Here is an 18,338-nt window from a genome sequence, read left to right on the forward strand (position 1 = left end):
TAATCATGCCGTCCTTGTTACTGTATATATCTATTCCCACACACGCCTAAGGCCTGGCACTCAGGCTGGAAGTATGAAATAAATAGTAAATAAATAAAAATAAAGCACTATCTTCAAGTTTCTGAGACTGAAATTATGGCGCAAGGGGGGTTGCCAAGAGCTGAACGAACGCCGCTTTTTTAACGCTATTATATCGAAGCGGCGTCCGTTTTATCAAAAATCGTTTTCTCGAATGCCGGTTTATAGATTCACCAATGTTCGTTGGTTTTTTTCGTTTAAATTGTTATTTTATTCAATTTATGTACCATTCATCCCAATGATATTTAAACGCTTTTTACGAGAGGGAATATATTAATTAGAGGTGTCTTCCAGTTTAATTATTTTTTTTCATCCTTTTGAAAAATTCCCAGTATATTGCCGTAGTTTCGCAGTTTTTTTCCCGCAGCTTTTTGTTCAATATTTGTTGCCTTTAAGCTTTGCGAATTTTCTCATTCTTGTGTGCGCTCTAGAGAATTTGTTTGATATTTTGTTAATTGTAAATATTAAAATTGTGGCCGCGCTCCACTGCTTCCAAGGCGCTTCCATCAGAACAGCACCAGTTAAAAACTGATATGCGTTAAAAACGGTTATAAAAAGTATAAACGACGCCGTAAGAAGCATGCATATACGTGAAAAAGTCAATGGCGCTTAACCGAAATGGAAGCAATTATACATTTACAGCACACTGTTACAGTTAAAGTGTCGTGAATTATACGAACGCAATGGTAGTGCTGCACCTGAAATTAACCCCAATGTTGAGAATTGATGTTTGGGATTCCAAGTTACTACTATTTAGACGCCTATGAACGGCCCATTTTAGACGGGTCTAGGACATTTCGATGTACTGGGACATTTCAATGCGGGATGTTACGGTGCAAGCATTCCGGTGCACCGACATTTTCGTACGCCAACTCTTCTGCGAACGGATTTGTGTGCTTATTTGTGTGAAACTTTCGGCAACTTATTATTTGCGTAGGTATTAGGTTATGGATGACTGTCTACGCACTGATTGCATCGTTTGTGTTTATGCTTTGAAAGTTTTCGGTCAGAATTTGAGATTTTTTAGAGCTTTATTTAATAACTCCTTTAGGCAATACCCATTATTATGTATCTTATTTTTTTCTAGGGGCGCGGGCGAGGGTTCAGAAAGTCACAAAAAGAGCAGCTTCTTGCCGCCTCGTGTGGCGCCTTGCATCTGCACAAAAAGAGATATTTAACGATGTTACGGCACATATAATGTTACACTGACGTCGAAAGGGACAAATTATGCAGCTCTTAAAGCTTTATGCTGTCGTTCATGAAACTTTGTGTAAATGAGCTGAAGAAACGGTTCCGTTGCATCAAGTGGTTTTCATTAAGACTTGTAACAAATAAAACTTGCTCAAACGTAGGCACTTCCAAAAAAAGACGTCTATTGCCAAGCTTGCGCACCAAGCTTCTGAACTGTGCCTTTTCTGTGCACCCTTCGGTGCCACACACAATAATTGCAGCTCTCTTTCCTAGGTGTAAATTCCGAGGACACCTAAGCACTTTTTTATGATACAGTGATTGAGAAAGCATTAGTGTCCAGTTGCCGAACGTGCACTCTCAATCGTCCTTTTTTCTTTTCTGTCTGTCTATCTGTCCGTCTGTCACTCGATTCAGCCGGTGGGCCAAACATGAAACAATGCTGGAACAAGGAGTATATACAGGCAAAACCGTCCCAAGCTACTGAACCTGGCGGAGTGCATATATTTCTACGTGTCAATAGTGTTCAGAAGAAAAACTTGGCCGCGTATCTGCTCGCTTCGCTGCAAATGTCGTCGAAAGGCGATAGTCTTCTGCAGCCCCTGCCGTCTCATACATTCTCCTCCCCCCTCTCTCACTCCTCGCGCGTCTGACGCGATGGAGGTTAGCTAAATTAAATCCACTTTTCCCGCGCTGCAGAGCTCGCACGCCATCTGTTGGAACCTTTGCTACTGTTCGGCTTAGGGTTGCGCTCGAGCTCGAGGCTCGGGCGCCAGCTTCTTTTCGTATTTTTTAGTCAAACCATTGTTTTAACGCCTCTTTTTTAAATTGCTATCGTGAAAACCAAGGCCATGTCTATGCTTATTTAAAAGAACGCGCGTAATCCCGGTTATGTGCTTACATTTTGCCTCAAATGTACCTGGGGTTTCCTTCGCGCCATATTATTGGGACATGTATGACAAATCTTGGCAGTTTTAGAAGTTTGGAATGGTTTTGCGTATATAAGCGTCTTGTTTAATAATATTTATAACTTTTGGACCGGTGGCTGAATCGGTGCCGTCCACCGGGCGGGCGCCCTAACATCTGCGCTTCATGCTCGCCAAATAAAGATATATCAATCAATCAATCGCGTTTAAGTAGCCCAAGAAAGACTATCGTTTTTAAAAAAGCATTAGGCATAATTGAGGCAAAACATTAGTGCATAACTGGCCGCAGCAGCGTTCTTTTATTCAAAAATAGACGTGCGATTGGTTTTAATAAAAATGCGGTAAAAGACGGTGTCAAAAACAGGCCAGATAAAAGTAAATAGTAATAAAAGAAAGATGTCTCCTCAAGAGTGAGAGAGAGAAACCTTTATTTGGGGCAAGGCTGGCCCTAGGCCTGTTGGGGGAATAGGATCAAAGGAATGGGTAAGGAAGGGGAGCAGACCGGCCGTTCTATACAGCTCGTGCTAGACCGCTTGTGACTGCGAATACAGAAATTTTGTGAAGGATGGGAGTGCCCACGGAGTGAGGGTCTATGGCTATCGCGGGATCGTTGGTGGGGGCAGAGAAATTTCTATAGCGAGTTAATTTGGGGCAAAACCAAATGAGGTGGTGCAGATCAGCTTTGGTTAGGGAGTGTCACTTGTTCACGAATACCTCAGTAGCTCTTGGAAGCGTAGGTAGAGAAGCCAGGAACCCAGGCGGGGTGAGGTTTTTGAGGCGCTGTTCCAAGAACAATTGAAAGAAAAGGTCCCAACAGGTGACGCGCGAACCAAAAAAACGAGGGAAAATTGAATCTAATTCATCAAACTTCAATTGCATTAATTATGGGGGAGGCAGGGGGAGAAGAACAGCGTGAGGGGGAGAGGGGAGGATGTTACGATGCGGGGGCGGTCGAAGGCTATGGTATACATTTGCAGCGAAGCAACCAGATACGCAGCCAATTTCTTATCTTCGCCTCGTGACTATGACTCGGCACATACCCGGGGAACGTACTGTAAATAAAAATACTACTTACAGTACGGTAGCATACCCCATTTCAGCTAGTATGACGGACAGGGCGTTTCACGTAAGAGCGCTAGTCCAAGAATATTGTTCACTGATCATGTCGCACACTAGCCGGTGGTTGGGGCGGGGAGTGTTAAAATATTTTAGTGTACGTCTAAAAGAAAAGAAGAACCTACCCGCAATCAGTAGCACCTTTCTCTTCTTGAGCAAAGCTGCCTCAGGGGCTAGCGCGTGCAAGTCGATCCAGCACGTGCTCTTTTCAGAAGCGTTCTCGTCGGGCCGGCGTGCGTCTTTTTTAGCTTTGGAGGCACCGGAAAGCCCGTTGAGCGGACGCGTCCCACGCAATAGAAAACATTCATAACGTGTTTTTCTTTTACTTGCCGAAGACTTGCATATGCTCATCTGCTTGTTTAGGCACTGTCGCGTTAATTGCGTATTTCTTTGTTTTCCGTTACTCATAATGTTAGTATACTTGCACCTCAACCTTAACGCAAAGTAGGTAAGGGTTGAGGCATTTGATTTTTGGTTTTTTATGAACCCCGAAATAATAGATTATGATCTTGCTCTACCGCTTGTGCTTTGCAACAATAACGCAAAATGTTTTTGTGCTGCAAATTATTTGTCAATGCAGATATTAGCATAGGAAAAATAATTTTCCTGAATTCAGGTGTGAATGTTCGCGCGTAGAAATTAAAAGCGAACAGAAAAAGAAAAGCTCGTTTCGTTTAATTGCATGCGTCTTCAAAAGACGCCCACATATTAGACACCTGATTAATTCTAATGTACGAATCAATGTACCAACGCAATTTGTGCAAGTTGTTCAACAGCCAAAAAGAAAAACGTTCGGGATGTGCCAAGTGCGAACAAGTATCATGCAAGCGGAAGGAAATAAAAATGCCCTGTGACAAATTGAACAGATGACCCCTTAATGTCGAAAAGGTGACCCATGGGACCTGAAAGGCTTTCGGAACCGACGTCCCCCAACAACACGTTTCATTCCGTGAAATAGCCAGGACACCGGGCTGGTCGAGCGGCGCGGTGAGCAGACGATGCGTCCGTAGCAGACGACAAGACGACACTGGCAAAAGTTAACTCATTAGCGACGCTGCAGTTGACCCGAGCCTGCTCGATACGTACTAACGCACATTGTTTCACAAGTCGAAAGAAAATTTTACCTGGCTCTTTCCTTCGAGTGAGAAATGCGGCACGAGCGCCACGAAAAAATTGGCCGCGTATCTGCTCCTTTCGTTGCAAATGTCGTCAAAAGACGATAGTCTTTATCCACTTCTGCCAAGTAAATGCCTCCCTTCACTTTCCCGCTCACCTCTCATGTTGTTCCTATTGCGTCGCGCTCCTCCCAAGGTAAAGACGCCAAAGGTTTGCTTAAATCATTTTAAATTTCCCGCGTTCCACTGCTCCAAACCGGGTGTCTCGATACCAACGCTGCCGTACGGCGAGACGCGCGTTAATCGAGGCGCCCTACTTCAACGTTTATAGATCGGCGTTTCCTTACTCCACGTGCGTTGCAAGCAGAACGTGGAACCTATCTAGTGGAACCTTTCGTAACTCTTGCCACTTGATTTCTTCAAATGCCGCCAGAAGCTATATGGCGCGGGTGACAGCAGGCGACGGCGGTGTGATATTTTTTCTTCAGTTGATGAAGTATTTAATCTCGCCAAAATCAAACATGTACGATTTTTTATAAAGGAACGCTGCAAATATCACGTCTGTATTAATTTGTTGTCTTGTATATGCGTAATGTCTTGTTGTTCTTCAACAATATTGACAAGTATGAACATTACACCGGACTTGGACGGGCACATTTAGTTATGACTATATAAGACTATTGCGCAGGCATGGTTTTGCTTTGGCCGGTTGGCTGAATCGAGTCACAGACAGACAGACGGACAGACAGACATACAGACAGACCAAAATTTCTGGGTTTAAGTAGCCCAAGAAAGACTATCGTCTTTAAAAGCAGGCGTCCGAGCGGGGCGAGCCCTCCCCGTCCACACGGGTAGGGTGCCTCAATGCGCGCCCGCAGAGCGGGAGCGCATCGAGGCACCCTACACACGGGGGAACCGCAGCCCATGCGGGGTCGTTTTGTGAGGGCTCCCCCTCTTGTTTTTTTTTTTCCTTCCTGGTTCGGCGAATTTCAAAGGCGAAAAGCTGGCCTCTTTGGGAAACCGTCGCGAGCGGCTAGACCCTGTGTGAAGGCCCTGCTTCTCGCACCGCGGGGGAGAGAACAAGAGAGAAGGAATTGTGTCTTCAGGTCGCGACGCCACGTGGTGTCAGTTTTTCGAAACTCGACGCCGTGTCCCGAAATCCTGGCCATGTAAAAACACAGAAGCATAACCTATAACTTTTTTTTAAAACAAACGCATCGATTGAATGTCGTTCCACTCTTGTTTCCATTCTCTTTTTACATGAGGTCGCGATGACGTATTAGCCAAACCGACTGACGTGTCAGTGACCGTCTGGGACACAGCTATAAGTTTATATACCCCGTGGGATTCGGGTTTATGTATATATTTCATTAAGAAATGAACGCGACACTAGGTGGGCTCGGAAAATAATGAAACTCGCTGACTGAATGAATTATAATTTCTGCCAACGTATCTGACTGTGCGCGAACGGCTACCGTTCTTCTTTCTTTCCTTCGCATTTTTTTCTTCATTTGTATGAACGTACGTATATATACCATACAAGGTCGCAGCACCCGTGCGTGCTTACGCGGAGCGTTTTATCACAATTAGCTCGGGTCACCGCCCTGTCAGCACCTGCCGACCGCCATTTTGATGTATGCTCCGCTTTTACTGTTTAGCCAGGTGAGGCCGTGCGTTTCGCTGAGTTTTCTACCGACAAAAGGAGCTCGGACGACATCCCATGTTGGTCTTGTTTAGTGCACGCAACCCGTCCCCTTGATGACTCCATGTGCACGTGGCTTTTCATTCTCTCTCTCTCTCTCTCTCTCTCTCTCTCTCTCTCTCTCTCTCTCTCTCTCTCTCTCTCTCTCTCTCTCTCTCTCTCTCTCTCTCTCTCTCTCTCTCTCTCTCTCTCTCTTCGTTTGTTAATTTTCTCTGCTTACACTGTATGGCAAAGTGGTAAGCACTGTCAACAGCCCAGAATGGAAATAACCGGTGGTCGTTCGTATACGGTGTACAATGGTATCAAAACTTACGGGTGGGGAAGCAACCGCGAGGGCTTGAATCTACATGAATATAGCAAAGGCCACTTTTTGGAGGTCTATAAATCACGAGCAAAAATCTACGAGTATTACTTGTTTACGATGCAGTGAATGTGGAGGCATTAGTGTACAAATGCAGGACGGGCCCTCTCTCTGTCATCACTACCCTCAACTTTTTGCGCCTTCTTCCTCTTCCTCTCGAGAGTCTTAGCCTAATCGGGCCTGTTAAGCCTACATATACGTGGCTACCGTTACGCAGCCGTAACACTGAGCCTTGTGACGTGTCCGGCAACGTCATACTCAACGTAAATCAAGCTGCGCGTTTTGGTTGGCGACGTTGGGGCCCAAAGTGTGACGTTAGGCCTAACGTCAGGCAGGCACACACCCCCGCGTTCGCATCGCCACGCCAAGCCCCCTCCTTTCCGTCCTCACTATACGCCACTTTCTTTGGGACTCTGAACCTCCGGAAAACGCCGTAGGTGATTAACTTCTCACATCAAATGTCCCCTGAAAAATGAATAACCCCTTTGTGGGATGTGAAACACTAATCACTATCTGGAAATTTGACAGGCTCACCGCCGGTGTAATGAAACTGGCCTGAATTCACTGGTCCATCCGCGGGGAAGACAAGGCGTAGTGTTTGAGGTCCCTCGCAGTCGGACTAACGCGGCACATCCAAAATTCAGCTCTATGTCCCTTTTACAAAAGGATGAACTCACGCAAGCACTCACCCGGCTATCCAGCACAACAGCACGCGGACACGATTTAAAAACGTACATGCTACTTCGTAGCCTTAATGACGACCACTTAGAATCTCTTCTTGCCCGTTACAAGCACCACTGGACTTATGGCGCAGCACCGCCCCAGTGGCGTCACGCAGATATCACTTTACTTCCCAAGCCTAACAAACCCATCACTTTTTACAATTGATGACCGACCTTCCTCACGTCCTGTGTGGGCAAACTTTTAGGGGCTGCTGCTGGGGCTGTTGGCGTCTCCTGTCGTCGTGGTCGTCGTAATCGTCGTCGTAATCGCCGTCTCGTGTAGTCACGGTACTAAAACACCGAGAAACTCGCTTACACCTCGCGCTAGAACGTAACGCGTACTAAAAAAAACGCCGGAACAATCGTTTACACCTCGCGTTGGAGCACTAACACCGGGACATTCGTTTACGCCTAGCGCAAGAGAAAGACTTTTGCCGCAAAGCGGTATACCTCTATCCCCCAACGGTTTCCTCTCTGTTGGCAAAAAATCCAAGGTGCCAAGAATACGCTTATACACTGCATGCTTCGCTCCTTCTCAGGTTTCACGTTAGTGGAGATGGCCCGGTATTTCTTTAACATCTTGTAACTCGCATCTAACGAACTTCCTTAAAGACACCAACCGGTCACCTCACGCCATGTTCGGGTTCTGTACCAACCTCTCGGCTCAAGACGTCCACCTCCAACCCCGCCCCCCCCCCCCCCCAAAAAAAAAAAACAGGCTTTCGACTGCCTCAGCAAAGTACACCCCTATTCCGTACTTCATCTCGATATACAAGGCGCCTTCGATAACGTAACTCACACAGCCGTTCTCCGCCAACTTCAAACCACGGGCTGCGGATCTGCCACACATAGCTATGTGAGAGCCTTTTTGAAAAATCGAACTGCCGCTCTCCCCATTGGCCCTCACGAGATAGAGACCTTTCACACCCCTTGCAAAGGGCACGCCCCGAAGCTCGGTTTTATCACCACTACTTTTCAATATAGCGCTTACTGGACTCCCGGCACTACTCGATCAAATCCCCCACGTGTCGTGCGCCATAATGCAGACGAACTCACCACAGACTATCCCACACAACAGCAAGATAGTCTTCAACAGGTAATCGATACTACACTCCAATATCTCCTAATCTGTGGTCTCTGCTGCGCCCCATCAAAATCCGCCTTACGCGTCCTCCGAGCACGAACCCGGGGCCACCCACCAAACCCTACCCCCGACCCCTCAAGGGCAAGTAATTCCCATCGTCAAAATCCTCCGCTTCCTAGGAGTCGCAAGTTCCGGGGCCACTTACTTTTCAAAACGTCAACTGACAGTCTCTCAACTTACACACCTACTTCAACGAATATGCTCTCGCTGACACGGACTCAAGGAAAAAGATAACTGCCGCATCCTACAAGCAATACTGTTCAGCCGGGTCACCTACGGGGCACCATATTTTACCTTAAAACCACAAGGACATGCCAACATTGATGTCTTAATACGCAAATCTTATCCCTCGGTCTGCCCATCTCCACCACTACCAACCGCTTACTGAAACTTGGTCTACACAACACGCTCTAGTAGATTATTGAAGGCCATCTCCAAAACCAACTACAACGCCTACAACTGCCCCACGCCGGTCGTCATCTGCTCCAAACGCTAGGCCGGAAAGTGTTTCAAACTCCGGACTCGCCACGACGTATACCTTCATCAATGCGACTCAACATCCACGTCCGCCCCATTACGCACCATATACACCCTAGATACAACGCCGGCAATCGTCAGCATCGTACACACCACCTCTTCAGAAAATATGGCACCGACCCGACCACCTTTTATACAGGCGCCTCTTCCTAACCTCAACGACCCTCTCACGCCGCTACTGTTGCCTGCTTCGACAAAGCCTTCCTCACCTCGGCAACTGTCTGCACAACCCGTACTACCACGGCCGAAGAAGCAGCCATTGCCCTCGCAATGACCCAAGCCAGAAGTCCCATCATAACAATTCTGTCTGACTCCCCAGCTGCCCCCCGTTGTTTTGAACCCGTACGAGTCTCGGCTCTTACGCTGGCCATTCTCTCTCAATGCCCCACCCTCCCTCATGCCCGCATAGTATGGGCACCGCGCCACACTGCCCTCCCTGGGAACGAGGTGGCACACGCCACCGCCCGAGTTCTCCTTCCCCGGGCATTCCCAGAAGAGGCCATCAACGCAACAGGTATTGCAAACTCCCTTACGCCCCTCTCCCGAACGTACACGGACATTATCTACCGCTATAGAGCAACCCGACGTACCTATACCCCTCCCAACCCTTCCCTTTATACCTCAGACGCCCGCATTTGTCTCCGACTTCAAACAAACACGTATTACAATCACCTGCACCTCCACCACATCTCTGCTATACTAACTACCCACTTAACTCCCCCAATGCGATGAGCCTAACACCACAGCTCATCTCGTCCGGACGTGCCCCACCAATCCTCCACCACCCAGGTCCCGTACCCTTGAGCAGTTGGTGTGTGCGTCGCAGCGCTGCCAGATCGAAGACCAGGAGGCCCTGATCTCTCGGGCGAGGATGGCAGCCGCGGCACGCATCCTACCGGACTAGGATGGCCACCCACCACTCCCAACTCTTTTCCTCCCCTACCCCTTCCCTGTTGTTTCAATAAACGTTTTCTGTGTATCTAATAAATGTAGTACATAAATTTGTTTGATAATTTATATTTATTCTTAACGGTAGCCACCAACTTTAATTTTCGCATTTCCGGTGTTTTGTTACGACAGCCGGAAACTGAAAGTTTGGTTCCCTTTTTCTGACGTTTTCGCAATACTCAATAGCGGTTTTGCCTGATAATAGAGTGCGAGTGAGTGCGTGCATATCCCGTTTTACAAAAAAAAAAAATTGGTTGACTCCTGTGTCATAGGAATCAGTAAAGCACAAAAGTGAAATGTGCATCGAAATCAGCCGCTGAGCATGATTTGCGGGTCAGCAGCTGTCTTGTGGGTGTGCTTGGCGAGCGACGTCCTACTGGCGGGTCGCTTCGGCAAAGGTGTACTGGAGTCATTTCCGTGACGGATATGATGTCACGGATATGATGTCCGTGACGGATATGATGTCAGTGAAATCTTGAGGTATCGCGACATAAAACATATTCGTGTTAAAATATAACACCAGAAAAACAACAACCCTAACGCACTCTTTAGTACTAAAGGTTGCTTCCCCACAAGAAGACCCTATGTGCAGTGGTGCACCCTTTACAGGCCGCTTGCTTCGTTTGTATGGCGTCACTTCCGTGACGGATATGACGTTAGCAAAATCTTCGTGTACCCGGGAATAAAACACTTTCGTGTTAAAAAGGAAACGCTCTAAATCTCGAAATACGCTGCCTTTGCCTGTGGTGTCGAATCTTTGCACAAATGACGGTGCCTGAAAATTCGAACCCTATGCCGCCGGGCTTTTGAAGGCGACACACGGTTTCTTGAGTCATCAGTGCCGAGATAAGGAGCTCAACTGGCAGCTCTCCTGCATTCATCTCGTTCCGGGGTTGGGAATCTAGGAGAGAGACCAGGATAGGGTAGAGTAATGGAAGGTTAAGAAGGATTGAAAACATGGTAAGGGGCTTGGTACCGATGTTGGGGTTCGCCGCGCACAAAACATACCAGAAATTCTGGTCCCGCGTCGTGGGGCGTCCGGGGGCTGAGTGTCGGTGTGAACGTTGAAGCAACGAGACAAGCGTGTTAAGTGGTAAGCCGTCAACGGCAATTCCGCACCTTGGGCTTTGCTGGGAAATTACTAATGCAGATGAGCACGTATTGACTACAGGGGCCTGTGCTCGACGGCCAACAGACCGCAGATCTAAAATCCCCACGAGCGGACGAAGCGTAAACACATCCGTACAGCTCGGCGGCGTCGATCGAGCATCCATTGTAAAGCGCAGGCCTTACTAGCGGAAGAAGCTTGGTGGATATTGTCTCAAGGCAGCCGCTTGCCGCTTGAGAGGGAAGAAATTATTGTATTTCGGGGGTGAAGAATGGCCCTTCGGAATACTAAACCATGTTCCCAAGCCTCGAGGCATCCTGGAAAGCCGTAAATTGCCGTTCACTTTTCGATGCTCCCTGATTGCACCCTGATATTTTTGGCACCACACTAATCGCTTTTTTTTTTTTTTGCATTTTGGTGACGCGCTCTATAGGGCGGGTAGTCGCCCGGTAGTTCCGAAGCTTCAAATCTCTGAAAATATGCGACATGAGGTTGGGCCATTATGATGCAGGTATAGCAGAAAGGCTATCGCGTTGCTATAACAAGGTGTATCGTAGAGTCACGCCAGTATGTCATTGCAACTGCAAACTGCAGTTCACGGAAGGTTTCACTTCAACGTCAGGATAAAAAGGGGCCAGAAAGGATATAAATAAGTAATAAAGTCGTGTTTATCGGACACGGCTCATCAAAGAAAAGTACAAAAAATATCTGGACTCTACAATGCAAGCGAGGAACAGTGACTTACAGAGATTTAGAGAAGAAATGACAATTTAAGAAAGAAGATCTAAAGAGATGAAGCGAGAAATAAGAAAGAGATAAAAGGATCCTGTGTCAGGCTGCCGCCTGACACAAGTCTTTTATCCCCCCCTCCCCCTTTTTTTTAGTAGTCAGAAAAAAAAGAGGGGGGAAGGGGGGGGGGATTTTAGGGGTGTAGGGGTGGCAGAAGATCCATAGGCCCCGGGTGCCAGAATACCGAGCTGCACAACTGCGCCCAGCTGTTTCAACGCTCTGTTCTTGCGGCGTACTCTTTTGTCGGGTATTGTTTTGTCGCCGTGCTCTCTTGTGGCGTGCTGTTTTGACGTTTCGGTTCTTTGTCGCTGTGCCCTTTTGTCGTGTGCTTTTTTGTCGGTATACCCTCTAGATATTGTGTGATGCTCGCGTAATCGCTTAAAGGCCAACAAAAAGACGACGCATTTTTTAATTATGTGTATCATACTCTAAGCTAGTTTCTCTGGAATTATTTTCGTGTCAATACTCATTAAAGTAACCAAAAATAAAGGGATATCCGCTTTTTGACACGTAAACGTCCCATCGTGAAAAATTGGGAGTAGGGAGGTGACAGGGTGAAGGGGGGGGATTCCGAATAGCATATGAGATGGAGTGATAAACTTGGTGGCGTAATTGTTATACGTGAACTTCCTGGTGCTCGTGAAAACGCTACAATCGGCTGAGGTGTCCTTGGCGACGTGACGTGGGACGTCAAAATTTCGTCAGCGATTCGACATTGTGAACAGCCTGTTTCAGGAACCGTTTAAGGCACCTGGAAGCCTGTTGGCTCTTTAAGCGAAATTATCGCCTGCAAATTTGTGCCACAAGACGTCGTTTCCTTTCCGTATCCTCTCCCTATCTGTCTCGTTATATAGCTTATCGCGGCACTTGTAGACTAAGCGTTGTATTGTTTTTTATTAGAACTGTTTTTTTTATCGATACACGCCAATGATTACACAATCGATTCGACTTTCTCGATGACGAGATTTCGTTACAAATGAGATGTCCATCGCGAAGAATGCACCTTAGCCACTTAACATGTGTTTTGTGAACGTTATTTAGCTGTCTTGCAAAAGTCGCTAGGCCTTCGAAGAGGAAACGATGAACGATGTAGAAGCGGAGAGGAGGAAAGGGAGAGAGGAAAGGGACCTTGAAGTTGCGCACAAGCCGCAGAGGGAAGGGAGGGAGGGGGCGAGCAGCGCGTCAAAAGCTCCACAGCGCACGCGGGTGGCGGGCCCGAAGACGGACGTTGAAGCACACATTAAGATGGCTATCGAAAAAACAGGAAGCGAAGCATGGTCGCCGAGGACCATGTGCACTCGCCGTCGTTGCCGGGAAAGACGGCCCCCCCACCTCCCGATTACGCGCCTGCCCAGCGTGTTTGTCTCGCACGCTTTCGGCAACCTTTTCTTTTTATCGTTTCTTTCCAGCATTCACGCATGCATGCCCTCCACTATATCTAAGAAAACTGGAAGGAAGGAGACGCTGGTTAGACAGTCGTAGTGCCATCAGCGCCACTTATATTGTTCGGGGCTGCACGCAGCAGACGACGACGAAGACGACGACGCAACAACATTACGATTGCCCTCGACGTCGTCTTTCGAAAGCCTCCGTCTTGTGCGCGTGCGAGCGCCGCTTGAGAGAGCAGCCGCGCCGCGACACTATTTGTCATCGGGGTTCGTCTGCTCGCGGTGATGCAGACGAGCAGAGCGCGCTCTAAACGCGCGCCGCCACGCCGGCCGAGCTGTTGCCTCGTGAGCACGCACGACGTCTATTTGTCTCGCGGCGCTCTTCTTCCTCCTCGAAGTGCACCTTTTCTTTGCCTATTCATCTCAGATCCAGCGGTGCATGCTGCGCGTGCAGCCGCTATTTTGTGCACACGCTGGCATGCGAGAAAAGAACAGAAGAAGATGACAACCCTGAAGTGTCCTTATACGCCAGTTATTAACCGCACATTTATTTTTCCACGGCGCATTTCTGTGCCCTAGCTTTGCTTTGCCGAATTCTTCGTGAATCATCCCCGAAGCAGAGCAGCTGAGCTCTGTCTTTGATTTTAATGACCACGTCATCGTGGCAGAAGTGCTTAAACTGCGCATGACAGCCTCCTGCCTGAATATGTACCAGCACGCAGCTCTGGTGGCGGGGAATCGTCTCGTGTTTTGCCTGTCCGTTGCGTGCCGCACTCTAATTCTATTTAGGGCTCCCCGTCCCCCCTGCGCCTGTCAAATTCAATTGCTCGACGGAAAGCTCGGGTAAGAAAGAGAGCGCTGTCCTTCCCACCTTCTCAGTGCATGTAACTATTCGATTACTCAGACGGGGTGTTTGTATTATCGGCTGCTTTTAGTTTATGGTTAATCAAAGTTTATTATTTCAAAGGTTGTATGCGTGCAGTTAAGCATTAAGCCTGCGAAATACGACCGGATGGAACGAGGAACTAGTCATTCTACACACGCGTACGCACGCACACAGACAGACAGACAGACAGACAGACAGACAGACAGACAGACAGACAGACAAGCAGACAGACAGACAGACAGACAGACAGACAGACAGACGGACGGACGGACGGACGGACGGACGGACGGACGGACGGACGGACAGACAGACAGACAGACAGACAGACAGACAGACAGACGGACGGACGGACGGACGGACCATCAGCATGTGTTTCTGCGCGCAACGAATACTTTTGTACATATATGCACACGTTTAGGCAGAGAGCCCTTAACATTGGGCTCCTGGACATTCTCGCCCGCATGAATAAAACAGCAGGTGAAATTACTAGCAGGCATGGTTAATTAGAGGCATTTTAAAAGAACATTGATCATCGGGAAAGACGTTTGTTTCATGAGTGAAAAGAGTTTAAAGGCGCTGAAAAAACGCGAAAAGTGACAGGCACAACAAACAAGGCGCATTGTTTGTCTAATTGTATGTCACTTCTTGAGTCCGCGTTTTTTGCGCCTTTAAACCCTTTTCACTCATGCCGAACCAACTCAACCACACCAAGCTTTCGCTCGTTTGTTTAGTTGAAGCTTTATCTATCCTTCTCAATGAAGAACCAAAGTATTTGATCCGGTCCATACGGGATGCTCGTGATGCACTTCAAGCTCTCTGTGATTTAGCAATGCAATATTAAGAGCCCTTTTACCTCCGGTAAAGCCTGTTCGTACAAGTACTGTTATCTGTATTGTTGAGATGATCGATCCTGGTGTACAGACTCGCGGTTGCCAGAATGGCTGAATTCTTGGCGTGGTATTGAATGCTCTGAAGACAGGAAGTGTGTGGTTGTCTATGCGTAAAGCAAATTGTTTGGCGCGAAATTCAAAAGCATACTGTCGTGCATGGGTGACGCATGTGCTTTCGCTGCAAGAGGGCATGAAAAAAAGGAAAGCTTTTTATTTCTTTTTAGTGCATACCTGTGTGTGCGTGTGCGTGAGGGAGGTGGTGGATAAGTGAGCGGGTAAAACGACCCGTTTGTGCCCCGCTATACGACCGGGGTGGACGGTATACGGCCAGAATCTCATGTGTTGCCCCCGACAAAAATTGGCTGGTAAAGAGTTTCTATTGCTGTCTCAGGAGCTTCCAGTCGATCTATCCTCGTTCGGCTTCAGGTCGTTTGAAGCTAAGGGAAGTGGGAGGGGTATGAGGCTTTTTTGCGAGGCGCTAGAGAGCCCAGCTCCCGAAGCGTTACAGCGACCAGGATACCAGGGTGAAGAACGCTCGGCGGAAATTTTGAATCGCTAGTCGAACCCATTGTTCAAAAGCCCAGCTTCGACAGTTCAGTGGGCGGTGTACAAGGGACCTAAGGGTCACCGCCGGCCTCGCTCGTGGAGTAGGTATACCAAACAGCAGGTGACCCGAGCCGGCTGGTACCCTGCATAGTCGGCAAAGGGATGGCGAAGGCACGTACGAGTGTGTCCGTAAAATGTGACACGTGTGTACTATAGGGTGAGAGCAGTGTGTTGGTTTAGAGTTTAGTTTGGAATGAGGTTGTTTAGCATCCTCGTTACGTCACCCGGTCGATGCAGATATAAGGAGCGCGGTGGCCTGTCGCATAATTAAGCCATCTTCTTGATCTCTTCGCGGTCTATACGTTGCGCTGAAACTACCCGCCGCGGTGGCTCAGTGGCTAAGGCGTTGCGCTGCTGAGCACGAGGTCGCGGGTTCGATTCCCGGCCGCGGCGGCCGCTTTTCTGATAGAGGCGAAAAGCAAAAACGCCCGTGTGTGCGAGATATTGGCGCACGTTAAAGATCCCCAGGTGGTCAAAATTAATCCGGAGCTCCTCCACTACGGCGCGCCTCATCGCCTGCGTTGCGTCGACGCGTTAAACCCTACAATCAATCAACGTTGCGCTGAAACTCTGGTGTCCTGGGCGTAACCATGACGTCGCCTTATTGCGCCTGCCTGGGAGATGCCCCCGACAAAGCAGTAGCCTGGTAAAGTCACGTCTAAACAGAGATACAGTAATCCCTCGGTATAGCGAAGTCAGCGGGACGGCTAGAAAATTTGTTATAAGCGGTATTTCGATATGAGCGACCACTCGAGGAAAGGTAAAGTAGTTCGGATTTAATCGCGCCACAACTGCGAAAATACAACCACAATGTATTCAGTGCAGCCTAACTGTTTTGAGGTGCAAGAAAGGCACTAAGCTTTGACTGTTACATGTTCTTGCCGGGCGTGAGCAACTCCTCCTCAAATTGGGCCAAGCAATGACTGGCATCCAAACGCCTCGCAGACTGCTCAGCAAATGAGGAGGGGCAGGTAGTGGCCACTTATATAGGAGGGGGGGGGGGGGGGGTTGTTCGGACGTTACGGAACGCTATGGGAGTTTCGCGCCGGAAAGCGCCGCAAATGACGTGGCTCGAGTCTGAGGTCGTGTTTCTTGAGCTCAAAAAACCATTAACCACTCATTGTGGGTACATGCCGATATCATGAAAACTGACATATTTTGCACTAGGCGTTTGGCATGATCACTGGGCAATTTTTTCTCGAGGTGTGCAGCCGTGAAGTTTGCAAAACAGAAGTTTTTATTCGCCCTGCTGTCTACGACACTGCTAATGCTGCGCTTCCAGTGTCAGTGTTCGCGCACCGTCGCGTCCACGTCATTGACCAATGTGTAGGAACAAAATTCATTCACCCTGCCAGGCGTTTGGACCGTTTGTCTGAAGTCGGATAGCGCGAATCGATCGTGACCGGTTCGAGAAAATCGCCCGGGAAACACCACCTTGTTAACCCGTCATGTTGACCACCTGCACTCGTCGCTGGGTTGCCGCCGCTCGGCAACGCCTCCGCTCGCCCCTTCGCTCTGAGCGGGTCCAGCTCTTCGTGCGCTTCGAGTAATGCGGCCTAAAACGCAGGCGTTTTGTTTGGGACCAGAAGAAATTTCGAATAAAGCGATATTTCGAGTAAAGCGATTTCGTTATAACGAGGGATTACTGTATTTACGTCGCTGCTTTGTGTTGAAAAGTACACTGTAGTTTAAACTTGCAAGACTGACAGCTTTCGCTGTGCTTGCTGTGACCACAACACATGCCGATCACTGGAAAGTCAGGTGACACTACCACAAGTCCGCCTATAAAAATCCCTGCAGGACAAAGCGCGTGACATAAAGGTTTATGCGCATCAGCGAGCGTCATAAGCTAAACGCATTGAGAGTTTTTTATAGGCGCACTGCTGTGCGATAAGTTCAACCATGTTAAGTCGGCGATAGGGCAGTAAGAAACCTGCACTCCGTTCATCTAAGCCTATAACTCGATTGATTCAGGGATGTATTAAGATAATTTGGAGGCAAAAAACGGTCTATAGGGCAGTGTTGTTCCGTGCAGGGATAATTTTCCGTTTTTCGGGAATTATCGGCTCCAATTTCGGATAAAGGGCGGAAGGGAATCTTTAATAGATGCAGGGAATTTTAGGAGTCTTAGAGTAAAAAGGAAGGTTAATGTCAGTAATCCCGACCTCGCATCATTTATTACTGTATTTTCTTTCAAACAGTTTTCTAAACACTTCGTCGGATTTATGTTCAAATATCCGTAGTGGTGTTCCCGCAAGCCACAAGCATGCAAGACCGTTTCCAATCCAGTTCATAAAACAGGAGGGACCATAGAGGAAAGAATATTTCATAAGAAAGAGTAACGTGAAGCGGCGGCGGCTGAAGGGCTGAAGCCGGTTCGCATGTGTTCCTGCGCAATATACAAAAAAATTACACCATCTTCCCGCGAGGAGAACCATGGGGTAGATGCGACGCATCGGGGGTTGCCGTTGCGTTATTCAAATCATCGGACGATGTCATCGGAGCGCCGGCGGCGGAACGACTGAGCGGAGCGGCGCACTTACCGCGTTTATATGCAGCGGAATGAGAGAGAGCAGCGCATAGCAGCGCATAGCAGCGCATGCGCATGTGTTAACCGAGCGAAAGCGCGAGCGCAAGCTGCGCGCTAACGCACAGCTGGCACGGCGACGGGAGCGAGCTGACCGCGCTGACGCACAGATGGCGCTGCGGTGAGAGCGGCGGACCGCACTGCTGCCGCGCCGAGGATGCGGACTACGCCGCGACAACGACGCGGGACAAGGCGAGTTAAAGAGATGCGTCGCATCTAAAAGTATTTCGGGTGCTCCTTAGTCGGC

At 48.5% G+C, this 18,338-nt stretch overlaps 1 protein-coding gene across 1 annotated transcript in view; it reads left to right on the forward strand.

The window, feature by feature from the left end:
• The window catches only part of LOC144146237 (uncharacterized), a 146,642-nt gene that overhangs the window by 14,860 nt on the left and 113,444 nt on the right, over nt 1-18,338 (forward strand). The window lies entirely within an intron of this gene.

Source organism: Haemaphysalis longicornis, unplaced genomic scaffold, assembly GCF_048455015.1.
Source record: "Haemaphysalis longicornis isolate Haplotype H1 unplaced genomic scaffold, Haemaphysalis longicornis Haplotype H1 scaffold_7, whole genome shotgun sequence".
Classification (NCBI taxonomy): domain Eukaryota; kingdom Metazoa; phylum Arthropoda; class Arachnida; order Ixodida; family Ixodidae; genus Haemaphysalis; species Haemaphysalis longicornis.